Below are 13,426 nucleotides of genomic sequence, written 5' to 3'. Positions count from 1 at the left end.
TAATATTATTGTCCCCATTTATAGATATTCCCCATATACTAGTGGAATATCTGCAGTCATAAAAATGATAAAATCTAAGATTGTAGAAATACGGAATGCTCTTTGATGGAACAGAACTGTGTGTACATATTGTGTGTACACGCAGCAGCCAGAAAGAAGACTCTCTCTCTCACACACACACACACACACTCTCTCTCTCTCTCTCTACTTGGAAGGAAGTGGAGAAATAAGAATAGTTAATGTGCTTGGGTAGGAAACCTTGGGTGTCATTTTTGTACTTGCAGAGTTTCAACAAAGTTTCGTTTGTTTTCGTGTTTCCGAAGCAGCCCTGTTGAATTGGAAGGTACTTTTACAGAAGGACTTTTTTTGTAAATACAGAAAGCCCGTTTAACTCACTTCGCAAAAGCGTTAACAGATGCCGTATCTCTGCAACTATTTAGAGACGAACTGAATTCACACTAACACTGACAGTAAACAGAAGGATACTTAACAGCAAGAGCTAAAAATCCTCTACTCCACAAAGTTGTAATGGCAACCAACAAACCATTAAAGACGTGGAGTCCCAAACATGGCTAAATATGGGCACCGGATGGGTCACGGGGGTGACCAATGGTATCTCACCACACAGCATCAGGGATGGGGCGGGGGACGGGGCTGGAGGGACCAGTTGACATGTTACCTGCGATGCACAAAACTGAATCTTGCAGCGGGACAGAAGAGGCAAATCTCCACCCCTCGGGGGGCTTTATCTGTCCTGGTAGTTCATGCTGTGGTCCGCACCGTGTGATGACTGGTAGGAGCGGGATGGGCCTGAGCTGTGCCTAGAGGGGCAGACAGGGAGAGCCCCAACCAAGTCCGGAAGGTAGGAAAGCCCAGCCTGGGGTGAGGGAGCTGTTGGTAGGCTGGTCCGACCTGGAGGTGGGAGGCTGTGAAGCGACAAGATGGCACAAGCTGTGACCAGTTGATGAAGTGTCTTTAAATGTCAGCCGGAGGAGCCTAGGCTTTGTCTCAGAGACAACATGGAGCCCTGGAAGTTTCTACAAATGATAGATATGTAAGAAGTGCATACTTCTTTAGAAAATTGAGTCTGTGGGGCGCCTGGGTGGCATAGCGGTTAAGCGTCTGCCTTCGGCTCAGGGCGTGATCCCAGCGTTGTGGGATCAAGCCCCATATCAGGCTCCTCCGCTGTGAGCCTGCTTCTTCCTCTCCCACTCCCCCTGCTTGTGTTCCCTCTCTTGCTGGCTGTCTCTATCTCTGTCGAATAAATAAATAAAATCTTTAAAAAAAAAAAAAGAAAATTGAGTCTGCCAGCTATTTAGTGAAATGAGCAGCTGGGAGACTAGTCAATGTGCTGTTGCAATTATGCAGGTATGGAAAGGGGCGAGGTTGAGATGGGGTAGATCCTGGAGGATCCCGCAAGGAGCTGAAAAGTACCAGATGGGGCCCCTGAGATGGGGTAGATCCTGGAGAATGAGGTCATTGAGGATGCTGGAAGGAAGTCCAGACTGGCCAGGCAGCCGATCAAAGGAGTTCGTCTGTGAAACAGAGTCAGGAAGGTGTTCTAACAAGAGGACACTAGAACAGGTTTGGAAAGCCAAGCAGGCCAGTGGTAAGAGCAGATACCACTCACTGAACATTCGCTGTTTGTTGGGAGCTGTGCCTATAACTTCTTTTTCTCCCCTAGCTTTCTTGAGGTGTAGTTGACAAATAAAACGTGTATGTATGTAAGATGTACTATGTGGTATATTGATAGACACATACGTTGTGAAATGACTGCCACAATCAAGCTAATTAACAAATCCATCACCTCATATAGTTACCTTTGCCTTTTTGGTGGGGGCGGTGAGAACAATGACATACCCTCTTAGACAAGTTCAAGTACACAGTACAATACTGTTCACTATAGGCACTCCGATATGGATCAGATCACCAGAACTTACACATCGCTCACAGCTCAAGTTTTGTATCCTTTGAGCAACATTTCCCCCACCCCACCCCCAGCGGTTGGTAACCACCATTCTACTTTGTTTCCAAGAGTTCGACTTTTTAGATTCCACATGCAAGTGAAATCATGCAGCATTTGTCTTTTTGTGACTTATTTCACTTATCATAACGTCCTCCAGTTCCATCCATGTTGTCACGGTAACAAGATTTCCTTCTTTATAAAGACTGAATAATATTCCTTGTGTGTGGAATCAGATTTTCTTTATCCATTCATCTGTTGACGGACACTTAGGCTATTTCCGTGGACTGACACTTGTAAATAATGCTGCAATGAGCATGGGCGTGCAGATATCTCTTTGAGACGGTGATTTCATCCTCTTTGGATACATACTCAAAAGTGGGATTGCTGGGTCATATGATAGTTCTAGTTTTAATTTTTTGAGGAACCTCCATGCTATTTTCCATGATGGCTGTAACCAATTTCTTTTAATAACTCCATATACATGATCCCTAAGCCAAACCTATGGGGTAGATATTGCCATCCACATTTTATAGTAACCCTGAGGTTTAATGCGGAGGTTCAAAGCAAGATCTTCCGGGTTCCAAAGTCTGTGCTCTTTCCTCTAGATGGGTGCTTGTCGAACAGTAATGTGCATGAAATCGCTGGGGCAGGGAGTGTCTTGTTAAAATGCGGTATGCCTCAGTCCGTGGATCACACTTTGAGTCACAAGACTTTGCATGATACTTTTTTTTTTTTTCTCAGAGCGGTTAAATAACTCATGCAAGTCCCACAGCTGGTCTGTAGTAGAGCCAGGGTTTTTGAACACAGGTCTGTTTGATTACAAAACCTATGCTCTTAGATATTAAAATATGCTGTCTCCCTTTATTAGCAGGAGGCAGGGTCCCCCAGCTTCCAGTCTGGGGCTTAAGGGAAAAATCTAATCCTTGAGTAGATGCGAGCCAGAAAAACTAAGAGGGTTACCAAAACAGGGCCTCTGGCAGAGGGAACACGATCAGGGCTCAGTTACCAGACTGGGGCACAGGGTGGGGCCCAAGTCTTAGGAACAAGATAGAAGCTAAGTTTCTGGAACTACTGCACAGGGGCAGGGATAACTGTGCTGAGGGCTGATCAGGGACAGAGCTGACCCTGCAGGTGTGACAAAGTATAGCAGAGGAGAAAATGGACACAGGACTGTGAGCCAGGTCACCTTGCATACCTTCCTCCCCAGGATCCTTGGCGCTCCCCAGGGAGGCTGGGCCTTCCTAAGGCTCACCAGTATTCCCAGGGGCTCTAGACCCCATTCCCCGCACTCTCATTGCCCACCCTCCATTCCCTCGATTTCAAGCCTTCTGCCTCAGTCCTCCACGTGCACGCTCCCTGTTTGCACGACAGGATGGTTCCATATTTCAGGCCCTTCAGGCCCTTATCCTAACGACCTTGCTCTGTCAGGACCCATAAAAACTGTCTTTGCTTTCTCTTTCTTTCTTTCTTTCTTTTTTTTTTTCCATTCATTTTTCTTCCCTTTGATTGGCCAGTGCATAGGGTAGGGCTCTGGGAAGTCAGAAAGCAGAGGCACTAGCATTGACTCAGTTTGGCATCTGCGGTGGGGCGTGGGGGGCCTACGGGAGCAGCACCGAGCAGGGTGAGAGCAGAGAGCGGGGTATTTCGGCTGCCTGTGGGCTCATGCTTTTGCATCAAGAAAGCAGCCATCCACGCTACACCAGCTGTCGGCTCAAGGACTGCTTCAGAGTCATCACCTATATTAGGCTCTTGGACAGAACTTTCGATTGACTTTTGGCTAGAGGCCACCTCAGAACTTCCACAATAACGGACAGGTACGAATGTGAGCTAAAGGATAAGTTCCAGAGCCCGAAACAGAAAAATGGCCAGATAAAATTTTGAGCATGAAAAATGAGACATTTCAGAATTGGCTTTGCCAAAGAAATGATGAGCCATTATCATGTCAATGTCAGTGTTATGAAAATAAAGTCTCGTACACAGATACAGACGACAGCTTCCGGTACATACGAGGATACTTTCCCATGACCCGAGAAGCCCCATGGACCTACTATCACTTCTGCCCCCAAGCAGAGTCTCTCTGTCCAAGTGCCCCCCCCCAAGAGGATGATGTTCAAGGGGCAAAGAAGAGCCACGGCAGAACGCATAAGTTTGTCAGCGTCCTCTTAGATACCCTTTATCAGCCTCCTTGAGTCATTTTAAAATTCATTTTGGTTCATTTTTTTTTTAAAGATTTTATTTATTTATTCGACAGAGATAGAGACAGCCAGCGAGAGAGGGAACACAAGCAGGGGGAGTGGGAGAGGAAGAAGCAGGCTCATAGCGGAGGAGCCTGATGTGGGGCTCGATCCCAGAACGCCGGGATCACGCCCTGAGCCGAAGGCCGACGCCTAACCGCTGTGCCACCCAGGCGCCCCTCATTTTGGTTCATTTTTGAGAGCTGGTGACCGGTTAGCCTCTGGATATTCTGGTAATCATGCAAATGCAAGTTACTTGAGGAGAGACCCCTAGAATCATTCACGGCTTGAGGAGTCCCCCAGAACTACAAACATTTAATTTTTGTATATCCTAGTTAAAAAAAAATCTCACTGTGTGTTTTATCCATACACATAAAAGGGTCTGGAGGGATACCCTCCAACTACCAACCGTGGTCCCCTTTGTGGAAGGGGACCGTGAATGGTGGGAGGGGCTCCGCTTCTTTTGCCTTATAGAAGATTCATTGTTTGAACCTTCCAAGTCCTGAGCATTCCTTTTATAATTGGGGACAAAGGAGAGGAGGAGGAAGGGAGGGAGGAAAGAAGGAGAAAGAGATTTGAAAGAGAGGAGAATACACAAAGAGAGGGAGAGAGAGAGAGAAAGAAAGGGAAAGAGAGAGAGAAAAGGAAGGAAGAGGGGCTCCCTCCACCCTCACCCTGAATAAGATCCAGGGAATCTCATCTATGTCCCTTACCCGGCAGGAGCAGCCGCAGCTCTCGGAGGAGCAGAGAACAGCAGCTGTCCACCTTCTTCGGTGTATTATTCATCACGTATTTATTTTATTTCAATTTGTCAGAGTTCAAAGGGCTCAAGATAAAAATATCCAGAAGAACTTTTGGCCATGTAAAATATTAAACAATGGGGGCGCCTGGGTGGCTCAGTCGTTAAGCGTCTGCCTTCGGCTCAGGGCGTGATCCCGGCGTTCTGGGATCGAGCCCCGCATCAGGCTCCTCCGCTATGAGCCTGCTTCCTCCTCTCCCACTCCCCTGCTGTGTTCCCTCTCTCGCTGGCTGTCTCTCTCTCTGTCAAATAAATAAATAAAATCTTTAAAAAAAAATTAAACAATGAACAACATTTAGGGAGACTAGGGGAAGGGGAGGGGAGGGAAACATGTAAAGAAACATATTGGGCAAGAAAGAAACAGCAGTTTCAAGTAAATAGCAACACACACCAGTCTGCTTAAAAACCCGAGGAGGCTACGACTCCTTGTTGAAGCTCTGAAACCTTGGTCCCTAGAGGCTGGGCCTAGAAGGCTAGGCTTCCAAGCCTTGAAGACTTTGTCTCCCTTTTCCCTGCAGAATGCCCGCAGCGCTGGCCGGTGGCTGTGCACATGGTTGCTCAAGGCCCAACCCTCTGTTCAGGATCCGCCTGGAGCTTACCTTCCAGAGAAGACCCCCTCCTGCCCTCTGCCCTGCTGCTCTGCGTTCAGTGACAGCACTGCTGCGTTCCTGTGTTTATGTCCTCAATTTTTCAGTTATTTTGCATACATTAACTGTTGTCACTCTGGACCTGTGAGCATGTTGGCCATGCGTGTTCCTCGATCATTTTTCTTTGATATTTTATCACTGGATGATTAGTTGGTAACTCAGCTCATGCAAAGCCTGGCTCAGAAAGCACTTCTGCACTTGTCTGCGACTCTGAAAACTCTTTGAGGACAAGGAGGCCTCCGACCTGGCTCTTTACCCCTTTCAGGGTCTACGTGCTGCCTGGTCCACAGAGAGTGTGCGGTGACCTTCCCGTCCCCTTCCCACCACCTCTCCATGCTCTTCTCCGGTGACATTGCCAGAAGCCAGAAGGACCATGGTTAGCAGATGACCAGGCAGGCACGGCTGTCTAATTCTAGCCAAGGGCATGGGGGAAAGGACAGAGCCCAGGGACCTGTGGCCTCTTCTCTGAGAGGACACAGGGCTAATAATAGGAGGGGAGATTAGGGAGGGATTTGAACTGCATTGTTATCTCACAGGAATGGCCTCTGAGAGCCTTTTTTCCAAGCTCTTCCAAGAGCGGCACCACCCCCTCCTCTGCCCCGGTCTCTGAAGGAGTGCTCACCGTCTTTCATCGCTTCTTTCTCTCTCCTTTCCATCTGCTCTTCTCTGTCGACCCCATCCATCCCTTCCCCATCCTGTCCGTCCAGCCCCGGTCCTCTCCAGCTCATCCTCAGTCCTCACCACTTTTCTGTCGCCTGCACCTATGTTCCCTACTTCCCTGCCTTGGTCTGCTTCCTTCCACCCCTCCCACAAGTCCGTCTTGCCCACTTCTGTGTCCGTCCTGGGCTCCCCGCCCCACCGCCTCTCCTCCCAGGTTCCCCACTGTCTTCAGCTTCAGGCACCAGACTTGTTTTCTAAGCTGGTGGCCTTTGTCTCCCCTTTCCTAACACACGTGAATGAGTTTCTCCTTCTCCTGCCTCTGTCCCCTTGCTATGTTCTTCCTCAAAGCTGAGCTGGACAGGCACAGGTAACGGAGATTGGGGTGGGCGGACAACCTCCACTCCCCTAATAACTAGAAATCACCACCACCAGGCACCAGGCATTGGGACACCTCTGAGAACAAGACTCACGGCACGCAGGCCATAGGAGACACCTCCTTGAGCCCAGCCACAGCTATTCTTAGTACCCAGTACCACAAAAGGGCCTTTTGCTTTGTTTCACACCACCCCCACGGAGCTGCTTTTGGCAGCCAAGCTGTAATCTCAGAGACAAGGGGCCCAGGCACGGGGAGGCCAGGCTGGAAACTGTGCCCCCTGCCCTGACTTCTCCAAGCCATGAAACTCTGCCCTTGGGGCAAGGTCACCCCCCCCAACACTCAGCCACACAGCCATACAGCTCTGCCACTCTCTCGGCATTCTTGGCCTATTCACGCCACAGCTGAACGTCAGCTCTGCCAGCCCTTCCCCTTACTCCTCCTCAGTACCTCCTGGCCTGCCCCTCTCACTCAGGCTCCCAAAGGACCCTTTCCTGGCTCTTGCCCACTCCCAACAAACCAACGGCCTCACCATCTTGCTTCCCCCCACCACCACCACCCACACCCGCCCCCCTCTTCTGCTCAGAATGGTTCAGGCTGTTTTGATCTCGTAAATCCAAAGCCCTTGATAAAGGCCCTTCCTTCCTTGCTCCCGGTGGGGAAGCTAAGACCCCAGCTCTGGTGCTTTCAGGGTGGAAGAGCCTGACCAGCTCTCAGTCTTCAGTCTGGTCCGCGGTTCCGAGGTGATCTGGCAGTCAGGCTGCCCGCTGCCCCTGAAAAACTCCCCTGGGAGAAAACAGCAGCCAGCTCCCCAGGCTCCTCCTTCATTCCCAACCAGACCCGGGGAAGTCGCTTACCACCTGCCCCCAGGGCTGGAAGGAACCTGTAATGTGCGTATCTCTTTGTGTTCTCCATCAGTTTCAAATAGTTGTGTGGACTTTGGGGCCTGTGCAGCAAAGGGCTGGAATTAAACCCAGGCTCACACACCCTGCAGCAAGAATGCTGCGCAGAGGGCCAGCCTTCCATCCTACATCCCGCTGCAAGAGACCAGCAGCTACCCCCTGGCTGGGTTACGGGCTGGGGCAGGTGGAGGGACGGTCAAAGCGGCAACATCATCTTTCCAGGTAAAAATAAAATTGCTGAGGCATTCGCAAGCAGAAGGAGCCGAGTCTAGGGTGCTACCGGGTCATTCTCTAGGGTGACTCCCTGCCCTCTGGCCCTACTTTGTCCTCATACCCTGGACCACCGGAGGCCAAGACCTTTCTCAGGCGAGCTGGTGAGGGCCGGAGGATGACTGCGTGGCTGCCCCGAGCTCTGCTCTGAGCTCCCTGGAAGCATATCTGGAGATGAGGAGGAGTTGGCTAAGCCTTTCACTCGCAAGCCCGCCTTACGGGCGGTGGGTGCCCCAGCTCTCTAGGGATTCCCAAGCCACCACTCAGGCTTCCAGAGAGAGAGGCAGGAATAGGAAAACAGAACCAGAAGAGGCAAAAGGGAATGGGGGACAAAATAAGGGCATCTCTTCTCACCCCCTCTTCATGAGTTCGGGATTGCCCGATCTTAAAAACACAACAAACCGTGTTACTTGACCCTCTTCCCTTCTAGCTGCTGTCTAATCTCTTTTACTTCACTGCCAAGCTCCTCAAATGCATGGCGGCCACCCACTGCCTCCACTGCCTGGCCGCTCATCGTTTTCCTAATACCTCGCTGCAGCCTGGCTCGGCCCTGTGACTCTACAGAAGGTCCCTGCCCCAACGTCACCCAAGTTCCTCCTTTCTGTCTCCCCGCCACTCAGTCTTTCTTTGGCATCTGACACTGCGGCCACCTGCTCCTCTTGAAACACTTCTTCTGGTTTCTAGGAAACTGGCCTTTTCCCGTGCTCCTTGGCTCTCAGGTCGCTTTCTCTCTTCTCTGTGAGCTTCTCCTCCTTGTCCCATCTTTGCACCACAAGCATCTCCTGCGGCTTTTCCTCTTGTCTCCAACCTTGCGCCTTCTTCCGTGACCCTGCCCAAGGCTGTAGGTCTCAGGCACCAGCCTGCCCCCCAGTCCCACCATTCCAACTTCCTCCCGGGATGCAAAATGCCCTCCGTCAGCTGCCCCACTGTTACCTCCGCACCAAACACTGTCCCTCCTGCCGTCTGCCAAAGAGCTTATCCCTGTTACTGCTACCCCATCCTTCCCGACATGACGCGGTCATCAATCTTCCTTCCTCATTTCCTGTGTCCAATCTCTCAGCAAGGCATTTCTTTCTTCCTAGAAACCCTTCCAGCCTTGCCCCTTTCTCTTCACGTCTGAGGGCCCTGCCCTCCTACCAACCTGGATTGCTACTTTGTCCTCCTCTGGGTCTCCCTGCCTCCAGCCTCTGATCCTTCAAAGCATCCAATAATACTGGAGGGCTTGGCCCCTCCAGTTCTACTGTCATGATGTCACAGTGACTGTCCCTGGTTCAGAGCTTTAGTCATTTTTTATTGCCTCCAGGATATTGTCCATTTTGCCGGTCTGGGAAACATGGCAGCGTTGGTAGAAAGCACTTTGGAGCAAGACTGACCTGGGTTTGAGTCCTAGTGCCACACTTGCTGCTTGACCTTCAGCAAACATCTTGACCTCTCTGAATCCTGTTGCTCAACCATAAAATGCAATTTAATTGGCAAGCAAGTGTAAGATAACATGTATAAAATGCCGGGCTTTGTGCCTGGCACAGGGAGGCATTCCTCACACAAGCATCCATTTCCCCTCTTCTGCAGCGTGGCCCCACTTGAAGCTCCAGACTCCCCAGAGTCCGACTAGGCATGTGTCGCCTGAGTCTTCACGACTTCACTATGCTGTGAGCCTGCCATGCTTTTGGTCATGCCCTGATTCTTAACCTACACCACATCCCTAATCCCGGTGCTTCTCAAAGCCCTGCCCTCCCTTCGAGCCCCAGTTTCAGGCCCTCACCGAGAAAGCTTCGATGGTTCCAAACCACACCGAACAAGAGCTTCTCTTCCCTTAGGTTGTTCTGGGTCCGGACCACACCGTGTAGCCCTGAACTATTCTCCCTTGGTTTCCAGTGTGTTCCCTGTGGCTTCCCGAGCTGACGGCAATGCTTCTGAGTCAGACACCATGTATCCTTCTGTAGTCCCCACAGAACTGGGTGTGCAGCAAGACGTCTGATTGAGTGACGGACCGGGACCCAGTTGGGGGAAAGGAAGGATGAGATAGGCTGGAAGCTGGGAGGGAGGCTCTCCTGGCAAGTTCACGCTCTGTCTTCAGGCTGGCGAGAGGAGGGAGCTCAGCCTCGGCGTCCTAGGCGCATGCGGAGATATACACGTACGCACACATGCGTGTGTATACGTGTGTAGGCATGCGTGCCTGTGTGCACTCACCTGCACTTAGAGTTGGGGGTAAAGGTGGAGAGATAGGTGCTGGGCCGGGATGGCCTGCTGAAGCAAGTGGGGCCTCTGACAGGAAGAATGAAGTAGAGACTCCTTTCTCCCCTTGGGGAGGGGACAGGTGATTACTCAGCCTGGGGGCTCCTTGGCAATCCCATGGGCTGTCCATATCTTGGGCTGATCCAGGCCTGGTGGCTACAGGATACTGCCCCAGGGATGCCTGTGACCAGAGGTCCTGGGGTGGAGGAGCAGGGCTTGTGCGGCTCCCCAGCTGGGGCCCAGCAGAGAGAGAGCGCAGCGTTAGGCTCTGGCTCAGACACCAAAGCGTCTGGCAGACAACTCCCGGATGCTGTTTCTCAGTGTGCCCAATTATTTCACATCACAATACCTGGCTATGCCCCTTCCAGAAGTTTCTAGCTCCACCGGGCAGCTCCACCCAGGGTCCCTAAGATCCTCAGCCAGGACACACACAAAACATTCTAGCTGACAGTTGGCTCGAATGGCCAAGCATCCTCCACCTGGGGGCCTCTGTTCCCATCAGGTGTCCTTGGCTGATACCACCGCTGAGCCTGGGTGACTCCTGGAGGGCCGTGAGGGCAAGTCCACAGGCAGCGGTCAGGCACGGCTGCCTCTCCTGGCTTCAAGGCTAGACTGCAGGCCCGGACTGAGCCTAGGACAGCTTGGACACTTGGCCTCCTGGTCATGAGGTTCCCAAGGGCAGCCCCGACCTGGGTGGAAGAGGTCATGGGATTGCTGGATCGCTGATCCTCCCTGGCCTGGACCGTCCCTTGTACCAAGTGGACTTCATGGGGCTGCGAGAGATGCAAAGAAGCAAAGGGCGGATGGCAAGGTCGGTGACCAGTCCTACCACCCGCAGTCAGGTCCGTGTTCCTAATGGTAAAAGCTGCCACTTCATGAAGACCCACTATGTGTCTGGGGCTGTGCTGGGTCCTTCACCTGTGCAAACCCTAATGGACTTAGTGGTCCTAGAAGGGAAATGTGACCATCCCCATGTGAGAGATGACACAGCTGACTCAGAGAGGTTCTATGACTGGCATTGAACACACAGCTGGGAAATGGAAGGGATGGGTTTCAAGCTGGATCTTTGTGATTGACACCAAAGCTCACCAGACAGCTCCTTGCATGCCCTCTGAGGCCTCCAGCGTCAGATCTAGACAGGCCGTGCCCCACAAAGCCTTTCTTTTGGTGAGATGTACCCCTGCAAACACTCCCTGGAAGCCAGACCCACCTTCCCAAAGACCCCAACCTAAACTAGGCCAGCCCAGCCCCAGCCCCAGCCCTCTCCCCTCTTTCCTTTCCAGCTGCCCACTGTCTATCAGAAAGCAGAGGCTCTGGAGTGGAGAGTGGGGGCAGAGTGCGGAGGGGTACAAAAGATTTTGGAGCTAGCAGGAAGACAAAAGAATGACAAGAAGCAACAGCTGTTTGTAAAGGGAAACCTGAGACAGGCACAAAGCCCAGGTCCTAATCCCAGGCTCGTGTGGAGCCAGGGTAGGGGTCCCCCCAAGGTCAGGAATTCTAGGGGCAGGCAGAGAGGAGCGCTTGGCCCCACCGCAGGGTGGGCCCCTTCTCACATGTGCTCAACAACTGGCGTCTCATTCCTCTCCCTGGGCCAAGCCCCTGCTTCTTCCTACCCCTCTTTTGCTCCCATTTCTGGGGTTGGGGACTCCTTTCTGAGTTCCCTCTTTCCATACTGAGGTCCACTCTAACCTGCCCTAGTGAACCCCCTCCTTCCCCATTCCTGATAGTAATTTTAGCAACTTTTTCTCTGAACTCCTGCTGGCATGTCACAGCAAATGGTCCCAGTTTGGGCCTGACACTTGATCAGGGTGGTGACAGAGCCCAGACAAAGCAGGCACCATGCCGGGGAGGGGAGGGGAGGGGAGGGCAGGGCAGGGCAGGGCAGGGGAGACAGATCACCTTCCTTTCTCTCCAGGCCTTATTTGGTCTACCTTGGTGAAGTTGCCCTCCCCCCAGCCCCTCTTTATTTATAGCATTTTGCTCTGCTCTCCTTTGTCTTGTCTGCTCTCACTCTGCAGGACACGCTGCACTGTCCCCACCCCCACCCCCACATGGTGGGGCCCCGGCCCCTCTTCTCCCCACCAGGAATGCGCATGCGAGCAAAGGCCCTGGCTATAAGCTGAGGCCCAGATTCCACTTCTACAAGCAGTTGAATAGAGCTGTCAGGAGGGAGGGTCTTTATTTTGGTCACTCTGAGATCCTTACTGACTAGAACAATGCCACATTAGTAAGCGCTCAATAAATACTTGTGGAAGGAAGGGATCGGGAGAGCTGCTCGGTCTTCAGACAGTAGCTAGTGGAAGGAAGAGAATCCTGGCAGAGCCAAGAGCAGGTGCCAGAGGGCTGGGGAGTCATTGGGGGTCTTTAAGGATGTCAGACCTTCCAATGTGTCTCCAGACCCTGAGGGTATGAGGCAGAGAGCTAAGCAGCAGGGAGGTCAGCGCCAGCCTGCAGGGGAGCGGTGGTCAGTGACCCCGAATCTGGAAGAAGGAAACAGAGTTCAATTGCCCTAAATGTAGGAAAGGTTTTCCAGCTCCACAGCCAAGGAGGCTGGCCCTCGGTGAAGACACGGACTTTGAAAGGCCTTGACACCCTCTGTGCTCATCCCCCGCATCTGCACCTGAGCCCTGGGAAGTCAGGCAGCGGAAGTCAGGCTTTGGGCTTGGGAAGCTGCAAGGGGAGGATAAAAAGAGGTTTTTGCCCTTTGTCACCAAACCCTGAGGTCTCTACGAGTGGGGGCTTAGTTCCTCAGCCCCTGGGAGGGCCTGGTCCAGACCCGCAGAGTTTGTCCTGCCAGTCATGTTAGCAGCAGGGCCCGTGCAGGCCGCCTCAGCAGCCCCTGTGGTTGGGGATCGACCCTCCACTCACCTGCACCCTTCCCCCACACCCCACGGCTGTTCAAGGCTTTCAGACTGTGCCCAGGGTTACTGAGCAGCCCCTGCAGGGGGGGCCCCCACCTGGATCTGCCCTTCCCTGCTGTGCCTACCCCACCTTCAAAACGTACCTGTTCTGCCCTCCCCATCCCCCAGGCCTGCCGCTCTGCTTGCAAGCTGATAGCTAATCAAATGGATTAATCCGCATGCGCTGGAGAGCTGTGCTGGGGAAGGAGGGGGATTTCAGAGCAAACCACGCAGTGGTTGCCTGGACACAGAGCCCGTGAAGCTTGCGCACGCGGTGGCTAGAAGACGGTGGCATTAGCTCCGTTCTGTGCTCACGGGCTGAGCTCCAGCGCCCTTTCCTCACCTCCTGTGTGGCTGCTTCTCAGGCCTGCAGGAAAGGGGGACACTTTTCCTGCCCTTCTGCCCCACTTGCCAGAACACCGGTCTCCCCGGGTCTGGTG

This window comes from Ursus americanus, chromosome 35, assembly GCF_024610735.1.
Source record: "Ursus americanus isolate L20-20 chromosome 35, mUrsAme1.1.p, whole genome shotgun sequence".
NCBI classification, from domain to species: domain Eukaryota; kingdom Metazoa; phylum Chordata; class Mammalia; order Carnivora; family Ursidae; genus Ursus; species Ursus americanus.
This window is presented reverse-complemented; position numbering follows the sequence as displayed.